We start from the raw sequence: 21895 nt of genomic DNA, 5'->3' as shown, positions 1-21895 counted from the left end.
CGAACCATATACGACTTACATTTCCTCTACAAAATAGAGTAAAGGACGGGAGCTGGCTTTTGACTCAATTGGTAATGGGATCTTAGATGAAAAAGCCTAATGTCTGAATCACTGCACATGTCTTACTCTCCTTGCTTATCATACTCGGTTTAGTCACCCCAATCTTCTGATGTTTTCTTTCCCTTTTTCTTCTTCTTGTTACATATCTATCCATTATTAGTTTCCCTTAAACCAAAATGTTGATGTGGACTACAACTATCCAGAATATGCGATTATCGATCTATATACGCTCATGTTGTCATACCATTTTGCCTTTGATTGATACCCAGATATGTTTGCAATTTGTTGTAAGTCTATATTATTACAATAAAAACAGATTATACAAAAAGAAGGTGTTGACAGACCACCAGAATTTAACATTTGTCCAGTCCTCCCCTCATCCATGGGGTTCATTCTGAAAAGATGTTTTTATACATCATCCGATGATGCAGTTTCTAATCAATGCAATCAAAATTAATGGTGGAGTTTGGCTCCTTGCTTAAAATCTTAAACCGAGCATACCTACCCCTGATCAAATTCATAGTCCTTTTTTAAAATGTTGGCAATGGTTAATCCGGTTGTCTTCCAACTTGGCTCTTCAACTACCAGCTTCACCAACATTTTTCTTGTTTCTTCACTGTTTCCGTGTACCCATACTTGCCCTTTCCAGATTCTGTTCCAGTTGACAAACCCGAAGAGTTTGTGGAAAGAATACTTTATTTTCACCACAGTAATATTTCAGACTATGGCAGGATAAAGGCCCAGAAGTCAATTCACGCAAAGCAGAAGAAAACTCCCTTGATTGTTAAGACAATTCAACCAGAGTTATCCAGAGGATGCTGTGAAGAAAGGGAAATACTATTAGGAATATTACCTTACATTTCTCTCTCCTGCCACTAGAGGCCTCCACTCGCTCTTAAGCTTGCCATTAACTAAGATGGATAGTATTATCACAGAAGACTCGTTGGTTTCTATTTCCAGCATAATAGGCATCTCTTGACCATTTAGAATACAAAAATTACAACCAGAGTGCGCAACAAAATTCCTCCACAATGCAGCTATAATTCCTGTGTGTGAGTAAGCACCAATTTACTCAAAAATACGAAATGTGAAAGAAAGATACAGAGCAACTAATTAGCGCTAGAGGGAAAACCACATCCACCAATTGTGATGAAATAAACCACCACTTCACAAAACTCCTATAAATGTGTTGCCAATTGTTATACTCATTAAAAATAGATAATACAGTCCTTACTCGTCCTTAAGGTCTCAAGATTCATCTAGAGGACAAAAAGACATATAATAATAGTGCAGATTGATTTAAAATTGAATTGATCGTTTTATTGCACAATGTACACTTACAAACAAGTGATTTTAATATCGTATTGGGTCATCCACACAGGCACTACAGCAAAGGACCTTTTCAGGATATCCAAGGCGTTGTATCGTGTTCCATAAAAGACAAGAAAGTGCAAAATAGTGCAGAACGATAAACACAATAGCAGCTTTAATAAGTGATTACACTTACAAACATATGTTAATATATGGCATTAACAAAACTCCGCGAGGCAGAACAGCTGGTTCCCACTCCTGATAATCCCCAGAAAGATGTCCTCGGGTACACTGTGGCTAACTTCCGGATAGTGAGCTCAGTTAATCAGTTCGAGCACCAAAGTTCGCTAAACGCGTTTCAGACTGGATGTCCTTCTTCAGTAGTGTGGTATGTATCACTAAGTCCATGCTTTTAAAGGTAATTAATTGGCCTGACAGGTGTTCCAAATACGGAGATCCCCGCGTTCTCATACACTTCCGTGTACGTCATCTCCGAATCCGGAAGTGACGTAACCTTGCGTTCTGGAAGTTATCATTGTGCGTTCCACCGATCTGTCCTCCTTTGCTATGATCTTCAGCGGGACATACTTTCAAATCCCGTATTATTGCCAGTGTGAACACAACGGGGTTCAGACATCCTTTGTCAAGCCAACAGACGCAATTCATCGATTAAACATAAAACATAAACATAACAATATTACAATTAGATTACTCAACAAATTCATAAATATACATTAACTTATATATACATATATACACATGGGTGATAACGTAGCATTTTGTACACCTATTTTGATTGATGACATCCTCTCTATTTGGTGTGTGGTTTCCCAGGGACCGGTGAGGCATGTGATTTTAATTATGATTATTGTTCCTACAGATATTTGTTTCTACTTTGTTACTGCAACTGAACTTCTGATTTGCTGTTTCACCAGTCTTGAGAAAGGCCTGTTTACAGGCCGAAACGTCGACATTAAAAACTACGGTGACATTTGATTGTTTCAATTGATTGGTCTCTACACAGCGAGAGTGCATCCCCACTTTGTGGACATTTTCTATAAATAGTGGACCCTATGGTCTATTGGAAGCACCCGCCTTTATGTCTTGTTTGGAAGATGTGAGTGCAGGAGCACCTTTGGATATATAGTACACGTTAATTTACTTAACGAGTATTTCCTGACACCCATCAAATTTATGGACTCTGATTAGTAGTTACCTTCACTTGTGCTCCAGAAAGGTTTTTTGCGAACAATATTTATGTATTTTAATTTTACAGGGCTGGTCTATACATTATCATTTGTGTTTTGTATGGTACTGATCCTGTTTTGTGTTACTTTTTTTTTCTTTCTGTAAAGTGTTGGTTAGAGCGCATATTGCATGAGACGTAGTCATTATGGCACAAGGAGGGGTATACTTAATGGATGATGGATTATTAGCTCGGGCCGAGGCTGGCACAGTCTCCTTTACGGATGACGAGATAGAAAAATAGTTATTTGATAAACTCGATTTTGAGTCGTTGCCAGCTGAAACCCCAGCTGATGTCTACTATAAAATACTGAAACATAGGCAGAGGGAAGTTGATCTGACCTTGCACGGACAGTTTCTGTCCGAATATTTGAGAAATAAACAAATCCCTCGGGGATTCCGCATCACCAACATACCAACTCTGGGTCAGAATAACCCGGTGTTTTGTAGTCGGTGGTGCGGGGTCCTCAACACATGTTCATTAGATCTTATAGCATTGGTGGTTGAGGAAGTAGAACAGGAACTGAAAAAAATCCAGGTTGAGTCTGAAACTATTATCACTGTCCTGACGGCGTCTCTGAGGGATGATAAGACTCAGAACTGGAATGAACGACTTACTACCCAAATTGATACATATCGTAAGGAATTAATATCCTTCAAGCGAAAGAAACTTGCCACGGTTAGCAATGACTATCAGAACCATGCAGTGTACAGGTGGCTATTAGGGAATACCACACATGATAGGCAAGGGCGCCCGGGGAGAAGACAGAGAGCCACCCCACAACCTAGGGACTATCGCTCCTCAGCATCTACATCAGACGCAGATTATTATGAAGGTACATCGGATACTCATAATAATTTTTTAGAGCAGGGTGCAGAACGTCGCACTATACACAGTCGTATGTTAAGAAGCGGCACCGACCGAATGCGAGGAGAGGGGGGTACCAGTCGAAGAAGAGGACGACGCAGGCGCAATTAGATTTGGTATTTAACCTTTCTAGTACTGCCATGGATGAGGCACAACTTAAGTTGCTCTCTAGGGGTCTATCATTTGTCCCGACATGTCAGCCTGACTCTTTTCGACACGCCATTGATCAATATAAATTTGGGAGAACTCTACGTTTACGAGAGTTTTTCTCTGACCAACCCTCCAACACAGTGAGAGCCCCATTCAGGAACAGGTCTAACTTCGATCCACCCTCGTCTAACTCTAGTATACGCACTTTTTTGCGTCGAGTACAACAAGATACCAAGACAATGTCCACTAAACATGTATTCGACAATCTATCAGTGCCTGAACGCAAAGCGCTGCGCCAGTTACGTGATGCTCAACATTTAGTCTTTAGACCAGCAGACAAAGGCGGGGCGGTCATAGTTTTGGATTGGAGTGACTATGATCACGAGGTCATCAGACAATTATCTGATGTATCCACATATGAAAGATTAGATCATAATCCTATGCCTAGGATTAAGAAAAAGATAGATAGTGTCATCAATTATGGCCATGATCATCGTTGGATTACTGATGACCTCAAAGCATATCTCACGGTTGACCATCCAAGATGCCCAGTGATTTATCTGTTGCCGAAAATACATAAATCACTAGTACAACCACCGGGACGACCGATCATATCTGCCGAAGGCTCTTTACTTCAACCACTGGCGAAATTTTTAGACAGTTTGTTACAACCATTGGTTCAATTAATTCCCAGTTTTCTACGGGATACCGGGCATTTCTTACAGAGTTTGACCGGGATCCACATGACTGGTGACACACTCCTGGCAACCATGGATGTGTGCTCACTGTATACGGTGATACCTCATGGAGAAGGTCTCTGGGTATTAAGACAGGCACTTGAATCAACTCCATGTGTTGAATTTCCTACTGATTTTTTACTTGAACTTATTGAGCTGGTACTTTCCAATAATCATTTTCTTTACAAAGAAGATTATTTCATGCAATTGTCGGGCACTGCGATGGGGTCAAATTTGGCCCCATCGTATGCCAACCTGTATATGGCATGGTACGAGAAGACCTATATACAACCGCGATATGGACATAGGATCTTGTTTTTTCGTAGATTTATCGATGATATCTTCATGATATGGCAGGGGACACAAGGTGAATTTGAAAATATGGTTGAGGAACTTAATGTACTATCTAGTCCTATTCGTTTCACTGCTACATGTTCTGCACTTGAAATTAATTTCCTTGATGTCACACTAAAGGTATCAGGCTCGAGATTAACAACCACACTTTTTCGTAAAAAAACAGACCGTAACTCTATGTTACAGGCCACCAGTTTTCACCCACCAGCATTAAAGGATAGCTTACCAATCTCCCAGTATTTAAGAGCCATGAGGATTAATTCAGAAGCAGGGCCTAGACACGAACAGTGTGCTGAGATTACCTCTCGCCTTTTCAGAGAGAGGATATTCGGCAGGCACACTTCGTAAATGTCTGGAAAGAGCCACAGGCATATTTTCTGGCACCAATTTAAAGTAGAAGACCAGTGATAGGATGATCTTTCCCATCCAGTATGATGGGAATTCCTCTATGATCAGTAAAATTGTGCATCGCCATTGGCCGATTGTGTCATCGGACGATGATTTACCATTTAAGCATACTAAAGCACCAATGATGGCGTATCGAAAGGGAGCTAATTTGAAATAGTTATTGATGCATCCTACGTTGTTTCCTAGTGAACCCACAGGGAAACTGACCTTTAATACAGTGATGCAGGTCAACCCAGGCTGTTTCTCCTGTGGTAGTTGTACTACATGCCGATCCATGCAGACTGGATCTTCCTTTAATCATCCACATACTGGAAGGGTAATTAAAATCAGGTACCATCTGCATTGCAGACTTGACTATGTGATTTATCTACTCAAATGTCCGTGTGGATTATGCTATGTTGGGCTAACCACACGGACCTTTTGAGACCGTATGGCAAATCACAGGTCTTCCATACACATAGCATTACAGACCGGACAGACCGATAAACCGGTGGCTCAACATTTTTTGCAGGCACGACATCAGGTGGCGAGCCTGAAATGTAGGATCATTGATTGGGTACCACCGAGATTCACAGGGGGTGACAGAACATTAGCCCTTAAACATCGGGAAAGCTACTGGATCCACGCATTGGATACTGTGACCCCGAGAGGTCTCAATGAGGGTAATCCCCTCAATATATTCCTATAGGTCCTTTTATGGGGTATCCGCATGGTTGAAGGAGGTTCGTTGGGGCTATATTCTCTATACAAGTTACCGGATCTGGTGGGAGACGACTGTATATTCATGTAACATCTGTGTTGGTGTATTATTACATGTAGTTCTGAATATACTCCTACCTTACATCTTATGTGTATTTTTGTGTATAATATTTTGTGCACGTTTTTTTGTTTATGTTTTTCTGCTTTTTTTTTTGCTTATGTTTTTTGTATATATTTATTATTAATTATTGATTATTTATGATTTTTCATTTTTTATTTTGTTTATATGTTTTTTGATTTGGTGTTTAATATGATTTCGTGAGCATGTAGTTCGCCCTCTCTGTGAACTCACTGGTCTCTGATTTACTACACACCGAGTTTAGATTGTTATCCCCTGCTAGGTCTTTGCATTTATGGTATTAGGAGGCAGGTCCGTGGGATGATTTTGAGGTGTCTTTTTGAGTACTTAATCGCCACCTAAGGGTTAGCTGTATAGTTAATACCTGATATCTGGTGATTGTTAGGTTCTATTTTGTGAATAGAGGTTGTTGATACTGGTCCCCATGGTTACCCAACTGAGGATATGGTGTAACCTCTTTGGACAGTGTATAGGGAGCCTGTCTGCTTTGTTTTATTTATACTCACACTATGCATTTATTAGATGGAATATTGAAAACCTTAGATGATTATTTAGTGTAGTTTAAACTTATCCCATGTTGTAGTTACTCTGACTCGCTCTGAGTTGGAGCAATAGACTCCGACGGCGTTTCCGCCGCTGTGGAACGCACCATGGTATTACTTCCGCCGCAATGGAACGCATGGCGCGGCTTCCTGTCTGCGACCCGCGGGTCCGCTGTTCGCAGCGATGGACGCCTCGAAGGGGGCCGCGCGATTGATGCCAGCTGTGGGCTAAATTTGTCTGTCGTAGGTTTTGCCTATGGACGATGTCTTTACGAGTTTGGGTATATTTTGGAGATAATTTTAATTACCCTCGAGTTCCGCGTCACTTCCAGTTGGCCCGGTATTTAAACCTACTCTGGAGGTAGGAGAGTCATGCAGTCACATACATGACGTCTCCAGTACTGAGTAAGTTACTGATTACATTTTTTGTATATCGTTAATCCTGACTGTGTACATTTGTCTGGTATTGACACTAGATCCTCTCCCCTTGCAGCATTGTGAACACTTACAGCCTTGGCTGCATCCAGGCATAATGATGACTGTATACTAGGTCATTTTTCACTATTTCCCCTGTTAATATCAACAGGGTGTTAATGTTTCATTTGGTGCTGTGGAAACTGGATTGAGGGGTAATCCATTCCTAATTAGGTTTTGTGCCCCTCTTGTATCACACGTTTATGGACAGTGAGTCCTGTGTCGTCTGTTGATCTGTCTCTATATGATATAGTGTGAAGCCTGGCGGTTAGATGGTGCTTGACAGGTAGGGGTTATCAGTAACCTATTAGGTGGAGGATATGCACATGGGTGATAACGTAGCATTTTGTACACCTATTTTGATTGATGACATCCTCTCTATTTGGTGACTGGTTTCCCAGGGACCGGTGAGACATGTGATTTTAATTATGATTATTGTTCCTACAGATATTTGTTTCTACTTTGCTACTGCAACTGAACTTCTGATTTGCTGTTTCACTGGTCTTGAGAAAGGCCTGTTTACATTAAAAACTACGGTAACATTTGATTGTTTCAATTGATTGGTCTCTACACAGCGAGAGTGCATCCCCACTTTGTGGACATTTTCCATATATATAAACAAATATATATATGCATATATATAAGTACATACACCACTCAATATAAAATATGATATAATAAAATAATATCATAAAATAGGGAAAATTCACGAATCAAGAGAATGAATAAATTAAATTAAAAAGCTCTTAAGTTCGAAGTCAACATTGAGACCCCTGGGTACAAGAGTCCCCAATTGGTAAATCCATCGCATCTCTGATTGAGAGAGGCGTTTCTCAATGTCATTACTTCTCCATTTCGGCAAAATTTGTTGTATTCCCCAAAAATTCTTTATACAACACTCTCTTGATTCGTGTACAATTTTAAAATGTGCAGAAACATTGTGTGGTTAAAGATTTACGAATATTATAAATATGTTCTGCAGCTCTCACTTTGAGTTGTCTAGTAGTTTTCCCTACATAAAATAACTCACATTGACACTGTAATAAATACACTACATTTTTAGAGTGACAAGTAATAAACTCATTTATTGAGTGGGTTGAATTCCCTACTTTAAAATTCACAGTCTTTCTGTCCTTCATCTTAACGGTCCTGCACATAAGGCAGTCCTCGCATCGATGGAAAACTTTGGTCCTAATACTAGTTCTTAATTCACTTTCTAAACTACTTTTCACTAGATGGTGTTATGATTCCAGCACTCTGGTCTGAGGAGATTTTATAGCAAGGACCTGAGCACTGGACCGTAATGCTGGGAAAGGAAGCGGGAATGGAAAATAGCCCCTGGCGCCCTAACTCCGTTGTCTCGCCCGTGCTGTCAGAAATCCCTTGCGAGACTATGGTTGCTTGAGCCCATGGCAGCCGCGTTTGAAGGGCGGATTACGTCTGCCCAACTCCGATGCCCCCTCAGGTCTTAAAGGGAGACAAAGGGAAATCCAGGACAGGGTGATAACAAGGGGCCCTCTAACTCAGCAACAAGGCCAGGGGCTACAAGGTAACTTAAAACTAGAATATGTGCGGAAATACCGCCAGGGAAAAGGACAACCAAAATACCACTTGTCCACTCTCCTACCTGGCACCGCCGAGTTCCGGAGAGGACTTGTGGAAGCGGAACCCTCCGCAAATGCTCCGAAACAGAATACAAAAAATATAGCGGGCTGAGCCGCAGCACACGGCAGAGCCGCAACTCACGAACACCACACGAGATTCTCTGGCGACCGTGGCGGACAATAGAGGACCAGAGACTTCTTGGGATGAGATGATAACTCCAAGATTTCTGAAGACAGGAATGACCGGACACAGCAGGACAGGAACTGACGTTCAGCAAACCTAAGCAGCATGCAGGAAGCTATTACCGGCGTCTGTGTGCAGCACTGAGCAGGTATTTAGCAGGGAGTCCTCCAATCAGATGCTTGGAGCCTGATTAACAAGATGCAGTGCAGCTGGCTTGCTGCACGAGCAGAAGACAAATATGTGAATGTTTAAACTGATTAGATTGACCCTGCAATGGGGAGCGCGGTCCGCCCGTGGCGTCCCCGTTGCTAGGGTCCAGGCGGCTCAGTGTTACTAGGGAGCCGGCGGCTAAGCGCGCACGGCGTCCCAGCGTTGCTAGGGACCCGCCGGCTCGCACGCCTGGCGTCACTAGTTGCTAGGCGCCGGGCCGCAAGGACGTCGCGGACCACGGCGCCTAACAGTACCCCCCCCCCCTTGAGGAGGGGTCAACGAACCCCTAGAGCCAGGTTTCTGAGGAAATTCTCGAAAAAATGCTTTCTTGAGTCTAGGGGCATGAAGATCCTTGTCCAGGACCCAAGACCTTTCCTCCGGACCATAGCCTCTCCAATGAACCAAAAAACAAAGCCGGCCCCGGGATATTCTTGAATCAAGAACTTTCTCTACCAGGAACTCCTGTTGTCCCTGCACATCCACTGGAGATCCACCCTGAGAGATTTTCCGAGGAAATCTACTGGAAGAAACAAATCGTTTCAACAGGGAACAGTGAAAAGTATTTCCAATCTTAAGGGATCTCTGTAAACGTAGCCGAAAGGCAACTGGGTTGACCTTCTTAATAATAAGAAACGGTCCAATAAATTTGGGTCCCAGTCTAGCCGAGGATTGTCGAAGCCTGATGTTGCGAGTTGACAACCACACCTTATCTCCCACCTTAAAAGTGCAAGGACGTCGGAGCCTGTCAGAAATTTTCTTCTCTCGGAAGGCCGCTTTTCTGAGAGCAAGGTGCACTTTTTTCCAAATTGCTCTGAGATGGGAGGTTAAGGTTAGCGAGGAGACTGGAGAATGATGAAAAAAAGAATTGGCCCTGGGGTGAAAACCAAAAACTGAAAAGAATGGAGACTCTTTAGTGGAGGAATGACAAGAATTATTGTAAGCAAATTCAGCCAAAGGGAGAAACTCGGACCAATCATTCTGGAGTTTGGCTGAATACAAGCGCAAATATTGTTTTAATGACTGGTTGACTCGTTCGGTTTGCCCGTTGGATTGTGGGTGGTAACCGGATGTTAACGACAGTTTCATCTTTAATGAGGCACAAAAACATTTCCAGAATTGTGCAATGAATTGTGGACCCCGATCAGAAACAATATCAGTGGGCAACCCATGTAGCCTGAACACATGGCGGAGGAACAAAACTGCCAACCCTTCAGCAGAAGGCAATCGAGGAAGAGCAATAAAATGAGCCATTTTACTAAAACGGTCCACTACCACCCATATGACTCGGAATCCGGCTGAAAGGGGAAGGTCAACCACAAAATCCATGGAAATATGAGACCATGGCCTGAGAGGAACAGTTAACGGCATAAGTTGCCCGATAGGCAAGGAACGGGGAACCTTATGCTGTGCACAAACCTGACATGAATAAACAAATTCCTTAACGTCTTTAGAAAGACTAGGCCACCATACTGAGCGAGAGACTAACTCCAATGTCTTAGTGATTCCCGGATGCCCTGAAACTTTGTTGTCATGAAATTCAGTTAAAACAGTGGCTCTCAAAAATTCAGGGACGTAAAGACGACCAGCAGGAGTAAATCTAGGAGCTTGGTGTTGAAGCTGGTTTAACTGGGTATATAAATCCTGTGTGAGGCCTGCCCGGATGACCGAAGATGGAAGTATGGGGGTAACAACAGGTTTGCTATAATGAACCGGAAGAAAGCTACGTGACAGGGCATCAGCTTTAGTATTCTTGGAACCAGGCCTGAAAGTGATTATAAATTTGAAACGAGTAAAAAATAATGCCCAACGTGCCTGCCGGGCATTAAGCCGTTTAGCTGATTCAATGTATTGCAGGTTCTTATGGTCAGTCAAAACCAAAATAGTATGTTTTGCTCCCTCCAGCCAATGCCTCCACTCCTCGAAAGCCCACTTTACCGCCAGTAACTCCCGATTGCCAACGTCATAGTTGGATTCAGCGGAGGAGAATTTCCTGGACATAAAGGCACAAGGATGTAACTCCAGAGACTCCGGATCCTTTTGAGAAAGGACAGCCCCCACTCCAACCTCTGAGGCATCAACCTCCACAACAAAGGGCAACTCCGGATTAGGATGTCTGAGGACTGGAGCCGAGACAAAGGCTTGTTTCAAGGCCCGGAAGGACAACTCAGCTTCATGCGACCAGTTGGTAGGATCCGCTCCTTTCTTTGTCAGAGCTACTATAGGAGCAACCAGGTCAGAAAAAGAATGAATGAACCTCCTATAATAATTCGCAAACCCTAAAAAGCGCTGAATTGCTTTTAAATTGGTGGGTTGCGCCCAATTAAGGATGGCCTGGAGCTTCTTTGGTTCCATGGAAAATCCCTGAGGGGAAATTATGTACCCTAAAAAAGATACTTCCGTGACGTGAAAATCACACTTCTCCAGCTTGGCATATAAATGATTCTCACGTAACTTTTGAAGAACCAGACGAACCTGGGTAACATGTTGTCCCATCGATTCAGAATAAATCAAGATGTCGTCTAAATAAACGACCACGAATTTCCCTAGGAAGTCACGGAGCACATTGTTAATGAGGTCTTGAATAACCGCTGGAGCGTTAAACAGGCCGAACGGCATCACCAGGTATTCGTAGTGACCTGACTGAGTGCTGAAAGCCGTTTTCCACTCATCCCCAGATTTAATTCGGATGAGGTTGTAAGCTCCTCTAAGGTCAATTTTAGAAAAAATCACAGCAGAACGTAACTGATCAAAAAGTACAGAAATCAACGGCAAAGGATAGGTGTTTTTAACGGAGATCTTATTCAGGGCTCTAAAATCAATGCATGGTCTAAGCGAGCCATCTTTTTTCTCCACAAAGAAAAAACCTGCACTTAAAGGAGATTTTGATGGCCTAATAAATCCCTTCTTTAAGCTTTCCTGAATATAATTATTCATGGCCATAGTTTCTGGCCCGGACAAAGCATATAATCTCCCCTTTGGCAAAGTGGCACCTGGAACTAGCTCAATTGTACAATCATACATGGGGAGGCAGAATATCCGCATTGCCTTTAGAGAAGACATCGGCATTGGTATTCCACAGGAATGAGCTCTGGAATGATTGCTGCAACTCTGACTGGATACGAAATACATTGCTTAGCACAAAATGTACCCCATTGGGAAATCTCCCCGGACCGCCAATCAATGGTGGGATTATGAAAGGCCAGCCAGGGGTGACCCAGAACAACAGGAACTGCCGGGCAATGTGTAAGGTAAAATTCAATATTTTCGGAATGTAAGGCTCCTACGGTAAGTACTACTGGAGGTGTATGGTGAGTAATTATCCCATTAGAAAGCGGACCCCCATCTAAGCCGTGCATGGTGATACATCTATCTAATGGTAACTGCGGAATGCCTAAGGCCTTAGCCCAAGTTAAATCCATAAAGTTTCCTGCAGCTCCACTGTCGACAAAAGCCGACACCAAAGAACTGAGGCTGCCAAATGAAACCTTAACGGGGACTAAGAGAGAGTTGTTCGAGGAGATAAGCTGCAGACCTAAGTGAACCCCCTCACAATTCACTTGGTCAAAGCGTTTCCCGACTTGTTCGGGAAATTACGAGCAAAATGTCCCTTACAACCACAGTATAAACAAAGACCGGAATTTTGTCTTCTGGTTTTTTCTTCAGGAGACAGCCGGGAGAGACCCATCTGCATGGGCTCCTCGACGTCCTCTGGAATGGAATATACACATGGACTAGACCTTAAAGATGCTCCTCTTTCAGCCCTCCGCTCACGGAGACGACGATCAATCTTTATAGCAAGCTCCATAAGTTTATCGAGAGTCTCAGGAGCGGGGTACTGGAGGAGGCTGTCTTTTATAGATTCAGATAAACCGAGGCGAAACTGACTGCGCAGGGCAGGGTCATTCCAGCCACAGTCGTTCGACCAACGGCGAAATTCGGTACAATAAACCTCTGCAGGATTTTTTCCTTGTTTGAGAGCGTGCAGCTGACTCTCAGCGGACGCCTCTCTATCTGGGTCATCATACAAGAGCCCTAAAGACTTAAAAAAGGCGTCTACAGATAACAACGCAGGATCCTCTGCTCTTAAACCAAATGCCCAGGTCTGAGGATCCCCCTGGAGTAAAGAAATAATAATCCCAACCCGCTGAGATTCATTACCAGAGGATGTTGGTCTTAAACGAAAATAAAGTTTACAGGATTCTTTAAAATTAAAAAATTATTTTCTATCACCGGAAAAACGGTCGGGCAAATGCATGTTTGGTTCAGAGACTACCTTCGGGGAGGCTCGCAAAAGATCTTCCTGCGATCTCACCCGAAGAGAAAGATCCTGAACCATCTGAGTAAGTTCTTGAATCTGGTTTACTAAGAGCTGACCGGGATTCGGCCCTAAACCTGACGGATTCATGAGGCCGATAAACTCTCACAAAAACTGAATGAGAAAAAATTAAACCCCGTTTAATTTTAAGTTTTGGTTTGGCCGGTAATAATGTTATGATTCCAGCACTCTGGTCTGAGGAGATTTTATAACAAGGACCTGAGCACTGGAACGTAATGCTGGGAAAGGAAGCGGGAATGGAAAATAGCCCCTTGCGCCCTAACTCCGTTGTCTCGCCCGTGCTGTCAGAAATCCCTTGCGAGACTATGGTTGCTTGAGCCCATGGCAGCCGCGTTTGAAGGGCGGATTACGTCTGCCCAACTCCGATGCCCCCTCAGGTCTTAATGGGAGACAAAGGGAAATCCGAGACAGGGTGATAACAAGGGGCCCTCTAACTCAGCAACAAGGCCAGGGCTACAAGGTAACTTAAAATAAGAATTTACTTACCGATAATTCTATTTCTCGTAGTCCGTAGTGGATGCTGGGGACTCCGTCAGGACCATGGGGAATAGCGGGCTCCGCAGGAGACAGGGCACATCTAAAAAAGCTTTTAGGTCACATGGTGTGTACTGGCTCCTCCCCCCATGACCCTCCTCCAAGCCTCAGTTAGGTACTGTGCCCGGACGAGCGTACACAATAAGGAAGGATCTTGAATCCCGGGTAAGACTCATACCAGCCACACCAATCACACCGTACCACTTGTGATCTGAACCCAGTTAACAGTATGATAACAAAACGAAGTAGCCTCTGAAAGATGGCTCACAACAAGAATAACCCGATTTTTGTAACAATAACTATGTACAAGCATTGCAGACAATCCGCACTTGGGATGGGCGCCCAGCATCCACTACGGACTACGAGAAATAGAATTATCGGTAAGTAAATTCTTATTTTCTCTAACGTCCTAGTGGATGCTGGGGACTCCGTCAGGACCATGGGGATTATACCAAAGCTCCCAAACGGGCGGGAGAGTGCGGATGACTCTGCAGCACCGAATGAGAGAACTCCAGGTCCTCCTTAGCCAGAGTATCAAATTTGTAAAATTTTACAAACGTGTTCTCCCCTGACCACGTAGCTGCTCGGCAAAGTTGTAATGCCGAGACCCCTCGGGCAGCCGCCCAAGATGCGCCCACTTTCCTAGTGGAGTGGGCCTTTACAGATTTAGGCTGTGGCACGCCTGCCACAGAATGTGCAAGTTGGATTGTGCTACAGATCCAACGTGCAATCGTCTGTTTAGACGCAGGAGCACCCATCTTGTTGGGTGCATACAATATAAACAGCAAGTCAGACTTTCTGACTCCAGCCGTCCTAAACTATATATATATATATATATATATATATATATATATATATTTTTAGGGTCCTGACAACGTCTATTAACCTGGAGTCCTCCAAGTCCCTAGAAGCCGCAGGCACCATAATAGGTTGTTTCAGGTGAAAAACCTGACACCCCCTTAGGAAGAAAACTGGAGACGAGTCCCAGTTCTGCCCTGTCCGAATGGAAATTTAAATATGGGCTTTTGTAAGACAAAGCCGCCCATTCTGACAATCGCCTGGCCGAGGCCAGGACCAACAGCATGGTCACTGTCCATGTGAGATATTGGTCAACAGCTTGTTCACTTTCCATGTGATATATTTCAAATCCACAGATTTGAGCGGTTCAAACCAATATGATTTTAAGGAATCCCAACACTATGTTGAGATCCCACGGTGCCACTAGAGGCACAAAAAGGGGTGTATATGCAATACTCCCTTGACAATCTGGACTTCAGGAACTGAAGTCAATTCTTTTCGGAAGAAATTCTACAGGGCCGAAACTTAAAACCTTAAAGAACCCCAATTTTAGGCTCAAAGCACTCCTGTTTTCAGGAAGTGTAGAATTCGACCTAGTTGAATTTTCTTCGTGGGGCCTTCCTGGCCTCACCCACGCAACATATTTTCACCACATGTGGTGATGACGTTGTGCGGTCACCTCCTTCCTGGCTTTGACCAGGGTAGGTATGACCTCTTATGGAATGCCTTTTTCCTTCAGGATCCGGCATTCAACCGCCATGCTGTCAAACGCAGCCGCGGTAAGTCTTGGAATAGACATGGTACCTGCTGAAGCAAGTCCCTTCTTAGCTCCCCAGGCCCTTAGTCCTCTGTGAGCATCTCTTGAAGTTCCGGGTACCAAGTCCCTCTTGGCCAATCCGGAGTCACGAGTATAGTTCATACTCCTCTATGTCTTATAATTCTCAATACCTTGGTTATGAGAAGCAGAGGAGGGAACACATACACCGACTGTTACACCCACGGTGTTACTAGGACATCCACAGCTATCGCCTGAAGGTCTCATGACCTGGCGCAATACCTGTCCCGTTTTTTGTTCGGGCAGGACGCCATCATTTCCACCTTTGGTCTTTGCCAATGGCTCACAATCATGCGGAAAAACTTCCCTATGAAGTTCCCACTCTCCCAGGTGGAGGTCATGCCTGCTGAGGAAGTCTGCTTCCCAGTCGTCCACTCCCGGAGAGAACACTGCTGACAGTGCTATCACATGATTTTCCGCCTAGCGAAAAATCCTTGCAGTTTTTTCACTGCCCTCCAGCTTCTTGTGTCGCCCTTTCTGTTTACGTGGGCGACTGCCGTGATGTTATCCCACTGGATCAATACCGGCTGACCTTGAAGCAGAGGTCTTGCTAAGTTTAGAGCCTTATAATTTTGCTCTTAGCTCCATCTATGTGGAGAGAATTCTCCAGACTTGATCACACTTTCCTGGAAATTTTTTCCCTGTGTGACTGCTCCCCAGCCTCTCAGGCTGGCCTCCGTGGTCACCAGCATCCACTCCTGAATGCTGAATCTGAGGCCCTCTAGAAGATGAGCACTCTGTAATCACCACAGGAGAGACACCCTTGTCCTTGGATATAGGGTTATCCGCTGATGCATCTGAAGATGCGATCCGGACCATTTGTCCAGCAGATCCCACTGAAGAGTTCTTGCGTGAAATCTGCCGAATGGAATTGCTTCGTAATAAGCCACCATTTTTACCAGGACTCTTGTGCAATGATGCATTGACACTTTTCCTGTTTTTAGGAGGATCCCGATTAGCTCGGATAACTCCCTGGCTTTCTCCTCTGGGAGAAACACCTTTTTCTGGACTGTGTCCAGAATCATCCCTAGGAACAGTAGACGTGTCCTCGGAAAAGCTACGATTTTGGAATATTTAGAATCCACTCGTGCTGTCGTAGAACTATTAAAGATAGTGCTACTCCGACCTCCAACTGTTCTCTGGACCTTGCCCTTATCAGGAAAGCGTCCAAGTTTCTTTTAAGAAGAATCATCATTTCGGCCATTACCTTGGTAAAGACCCGGGGCGCCGTGGACAATCCAAACGGCAGCGTCTGAACTGATAGTGACAGTTCTGTACCACGAACCTGAAGTACCCTTGGTGAGAAGGGCAAATTTGGACATGTAGGTAAATGTCCCTGATATCCAGTGACACCATCTCGTCCCCTTCTTCCTGGTTCGCTATCACTGCTCTGAGTGACTCCATCTTGATTTGAACGCTTGTATGTAAGTGTTCAAATATTTCAGATCTCACCGAGCCGTTTGGCTTCAGTACCACAATATAGTGTGGAATAATACCCCCTCCCTTGTTGTAGGATGGGTACTTTGATTATCACCTGCTGGGAATACAGCCTGTGAATTGTTTCCAATACTGCCTCCCTGTCGGAGGTAGACGTTGGTAAAACAGACTTCCGGAACTTGTGAGGAGGAGACGTCTCGAATTTCCAATGTTCACCTGGGATACTACATGTAGGATCCAGGAGTCCCCTTGCGAGTGAGCCCACTGCGTGCTGAAACTCTTGAGATGACCCCCTACCGCACCTGAGTCCGCTTGTACTGCCCCAGCGTCATGCTGCGGACTTGGCAGAAGCTGTGAAGGGCTTCTGTTCCTGGGAATGGGCTGCTTGCTGCAGTCTTCTTCCCGTTCCTCTACCCCTGGGCAGATATGACTGGCCTTTGCCCGCCTGCCCGTATGGGGACGAAAGGACTGAGACTGAAAAGACTGTGTCCTTTTCTGCTGAGATGTGACTCGGGGAACAAAAGGTGGATTTTTCAGCTGTTGCCATGGCCACCAGGTCCGATGGACCGCCCCTTTATACGGCAATACTTCCATGTGCCGTCTGGAATCTGCCTCACCTGACCACTGTCGTGTCTTCGTCTGGCAGATATGGACATCACATTTACTCTTGATGCCAGAATGCAAATATCCCTCTGCGCATCACGCATATATAGAAATGCATCCTTAAAATGCTCTATAGACAATAAAATCTTGTCCCTGTCAAGGGTATCAAAATTTTCAGTCAGGAAATCCGACCAAGCCCCCTCAGCGCTGCACATCCAGTCTGAGGCGATTGCTGGTCGTAGTATAACACCAGTATGTGTGTATATACTTCTTAGGCTATTTTTCAGCTTCCTATCAGCTGGCTCCTTGAGGGCGGCCGTATCTGGAGACGGTAACGCCACTTGTTTTATAAGCGTGTGAGCGCCTTATCCACCCTAAGGTGTGTTTCCCAACTCGCCCTTACTTCTGGCGGGAAAGGGTATACCGCCCATAACTTTCTATCGGAGGAACCCCACGTATCATCACACACTTCATTTAATTTATCTGATTCAGGCAAAACTACAAGTAGTTTATTCACACCCTACAAAATACCCTTATTTGTGGTACTTGTAGTATCAGAAATATGTAACACCTCCTTCATTGCCCTTAACATGTAACGTGTGGCCCTAAAGGAAAATACGTTTGTTTCTTCACCGTCGACACTGGAGTCAGTGTCCGTGAGGTAAATGGGCGTTTTTACAAGCCCCTGACGGTGTCTGAGACGCCTGGACAGGTACTAATTTGTTTGCCGGTCGTCTCATGTCGTCAACCGGCTCGCAGCGTGTTGACATGATCACGTACTTCCACAAGTAAGCCATCCATTCCGGTGTCGACTCCCTAGAGAGTGACATCACCATTACAGGCAATTTGCTCCGCCTCCTCACCAACATTTTTCTCATACATGTCGACACACACGTACCGACATACAGCACCCACACAGGGAATGCTCTGATAGAGGACAGGACCCACTAGCCCTTTGGGGAGACAGAGGGAGAGTTTGCCAGCACACACCAAAATGCTATAATTATACAGGGACAACCTTTATAAAAGTGTTCCTCCCTTATAGCATTTAATATATATTTATATCGCCAAATCAGTGCCCCCCCTCTCTGTTTTAACCCTGTTTCTGTAGTGCAGTGCAGGGAAGAGCATGGGAGCCTTCCCCTCAGCCTTTCTGTGAGGGAAAATGGCGCTGTGTGCTGAGGAGAATAAGCTCCGCCCCCTTTTCGGCGGGTTTTTTCTCCCGGTTTTTAAGAACTGGCCTGGGTTAAAATACATACATATAGCCTTAATGGCTATATGTGATGTATTTATTTTGCCAATAAGGTACTTATATTGCTGCCCAGGGCGCCCCCAGCAGCGCCCTGCACCCTCCGTGACTAGGTCAGTGAGCCGTGTGACAACAATGGCGCACAGCTGCAGTGCTGTGCGCTACCTTCATGAAGACTGTGAAGTCTTCTGCCGCCTGTTTCCGGACCTCCGTTCTGCCGTCTTCTTCAGCGTCTGTAAGGGGGATCGGCGGCGCGGCTCCGGGACGAACCCCAGGCTGACCTGTGTTCCGACTCCCTCTGGAGCTCAGTGTCCAGTAGCCTAAGATCCCAATCCATCCTGCACGCAGGTGAGTTGGAGATCTCTCCCCTAAGTCCCTCGTTGCAGTGATCCTGTTGCCAGCAGGAATCACTGAATGAAACCTAAAAAAAAACTTTTCTAAACAGCTCTTTAAGAGAGCCACCTAGATTGCACCCTTCTCGGACGGGCACAAAAACCTAACTGAGGCTTGGAGGAGGGTCATGGGGGGAGGAGCCAGTACACACCATGTGACCTAAAAGCTTTTTTAGATGTGCCCTGTCTCCTGCGGAGCCCGCTATTCCCCATGGTCCTGACGGAGTCCCCAGCATCCACTAGGACGTTAGAGAAAACTAGAATATGTGCGGAAATACCGCCAGGGAAAAGGACAACCAAAATACCACTTGTCCACTCTCCTACCCGGCACCGCCGAGTTCCGGAGAGGACTTGTGGAAGCGGAACCCTCCGCAAATGCTCCGAAACAGAATACAAAAAATATAGCGGGCTGAGCCGCAGCACACGGCAGAGCCGCAACTCACGAACACCACACGAGATTCTCTGGCGACCGTGGCGGACAATAGAGGAGCAGAGACTTCTTGGGATGAGATGATAACTCCAAGATTCGGGAACTCTGAAGACAGGAATGACCGGACACAGCAGGACAGGAACTGACGTTCAGCAAACCTAAGCAGCATGCAGGAAGCTATTACCGGCGTCTGTGTGCAGCACTGAGCAGGTATTTAGCAGGGAGTCCTCCAATCAGATGCTTGGAGCCTGATTAACAAGATGCCGTGCAGCTGGCTTGCTGCACAAGCAGAAGACAAATATGTGAATGTTTAAACTGATTAGATTGACCCTGCAACGGGGAGCGCGGTCCGCCCGTGGCGTCTCCGTTGCTAGGGTCCAGGCGGCTCAGTGTTACTAGGGAGCCGGCGGCTAAGCGCGCACGGCGTCCCAGCGTTGCTAGGGACCCGGCGGCTCGCACGCCTGGCGTCACTAGTTGCTAGGCGCCGGGCCGCAAGGACGTCGCGGACCACGGCACCTAACAGATGGTCTTTCAAGGAGGGGGCCTTTCTATATACAAATACAGGTTTTTGTGGAATTACATCACCTATAATAGGATCTTGTTTTAATAAATTCCAGTTCTTTTGAAAAACCTGTCCAACCTCCTGGTAACAGTTGTTATATTGACTGATAAATGCCCATTGGTATTTGGTATCTGATTTTTCCTCTTTATTTTTTACACTTATCAGTGCTTTTCTATCGATTTTGTCAATCCTTTCTCTAGCTTTATTCAATAAATTATCTGAGTAGCCTCAAGCACTTAATCTTTGAGAGACCTCTCTTAATTGTATTTCACAGATAGATTCATCCGTGCAATTCCGTTTTATTCTAGAGAATTGACCAAAGGGAATGGCATCAAGCCAGTTATGATGGTGTTGACTTGATTTATCAATATAGCTGTTTGAATCCGTATTTTTTCTATGTGTTTTAGTTTTAAGAAGACCATTATCAATATAGATATTCAAATCTAAAAAAATACCACTTCATCAGGGCTATAAGAAAATACTAAATTAATAGAGAATGTATTGGAATTTAGATCAATACAAAACTGATTAAGGGATTCTTCAGTGCCCCTCCAAACAAAAAGTATGTCGTTTATAAAGCGCTGCCAGGACACCAGGTTCACCACCAGACTTACTTCTGGCCAAATAAAAATATCCTCCCAGTATGCCATATATAAATTAGCATAACTGGGGGTGAACCTGGTGCCCATGGCAGTGCCGACACATTGTAAATAAAACTTTCCCTCAAAACAAAAATAATTGTTGGTCAATATAAAATCAATACCATCTAGTATAAACTTCTTTAGCTTTGCCTCTAAAGTGCTTTTGTCAAGAAAATAAGATACCGCTATTAATCCTTTGTTTTTATTAATAATAGTGTATAACGTGGTCACATCCGCACTACATAATATATCTCCTTCTTGCCAATTATAAGCAGATCTTTTTCTTAATACATCACTTGTATCCTTTAAATATGCCTTAGTCTGTAACTAATGGCTGAAGGTGAAAATCTATCATAGCTGACAAATTACTCGTGATGCTATTGCACCCAGAAATAATTGGTCTACCAGGAGGGTGGAGGGGTCCTTATGAACTTTAGGGAGAACATACATAGTGGGAATTGATGGGTTACTAATGTTTAGAAATTCCATTTCCTTTTTGCTAATTACACCGGAACCATGTGCCTCCATAGTTAACTCAAGGAGGGCTTTAGTTATTTTATTTGTAGGATCGCTTTTAAGTATTTTGTAAGTAACACCATCACCCAGTTGTTTCTGGATTTCCCCTATGTAGGCCTCCCTTTCCATCAGGACCACACCTCCACCCTTATCAGCAGGCTATTGTTTTTATCGTTCTGCACTATTTTGCACTTTCTTGTCTTTTATGGAACACGATACAACGCCTTGGATATCCTGAAAAGGTCCTTTGCTGTAGTGCCTGTGTGGATAACCCAATACGATATTAAAATCACTTGTTTGTAAATGTACATCGTGCAATAAAACGATCAATTCAATTTTAAATCAATCTGCACTATTATTGTATGTCTTTTTGTCCTCTAGATGAATCTTGAGACCTTAAGGACGAATAAGGATTGTATTATCTTTTTTTAATGAGTATAACAATTGGCAACACATTTATAGGAGTTTTGTGAAGTGGTGGTTTATTTCATCACAATTGGTGGATGTGGTTTTCCCTCTAGCGCTAATTAGTTGCTGTGTATCTTTCTTTCACATCTCTTGACCATTTACCGAATTT

General features: G+C 44.3%; 1 long non-coding RNA gene across 1 annotated transcript in view; it reads right to left on the bottom strand.

The window, feature by feature from the left end:
* Positions 1–378: 378 nt before the first annotated feature.
* Positions 379–21895, bottom strand: part of LOC134911858 (uncharacterized) — a 481824-nt gene continuing 460307 nt past the window's right edge. The window contains exon 3 of the long non-coding RNA XR_010176906.1: positions 379–878. This is a non-coding gene — a long non-coding RNA (uncharacterized LOC134911858). The remainder of the gene's footprint in view (positions 879–21895) is intronic.

This window comes from Pseudophryne corroboree, chromosome 4 (assembly GCF_028390025.1).
Source record: "Pseudophryne corroboree isolate aPseCor3 chromosome 4, aPseCor3.hap2, whole genome shotgun sequence".
Classification (NCBI taxonomy): Eukaryota; Metazoa; Chordata; class Amphibia; order Anura; family Myobatrachidae; genus Pseudophryne; species Pseudophryne corroboree.
This window is presented reverse-complemented; position numbering and strand designations above follow the sequence as displayed.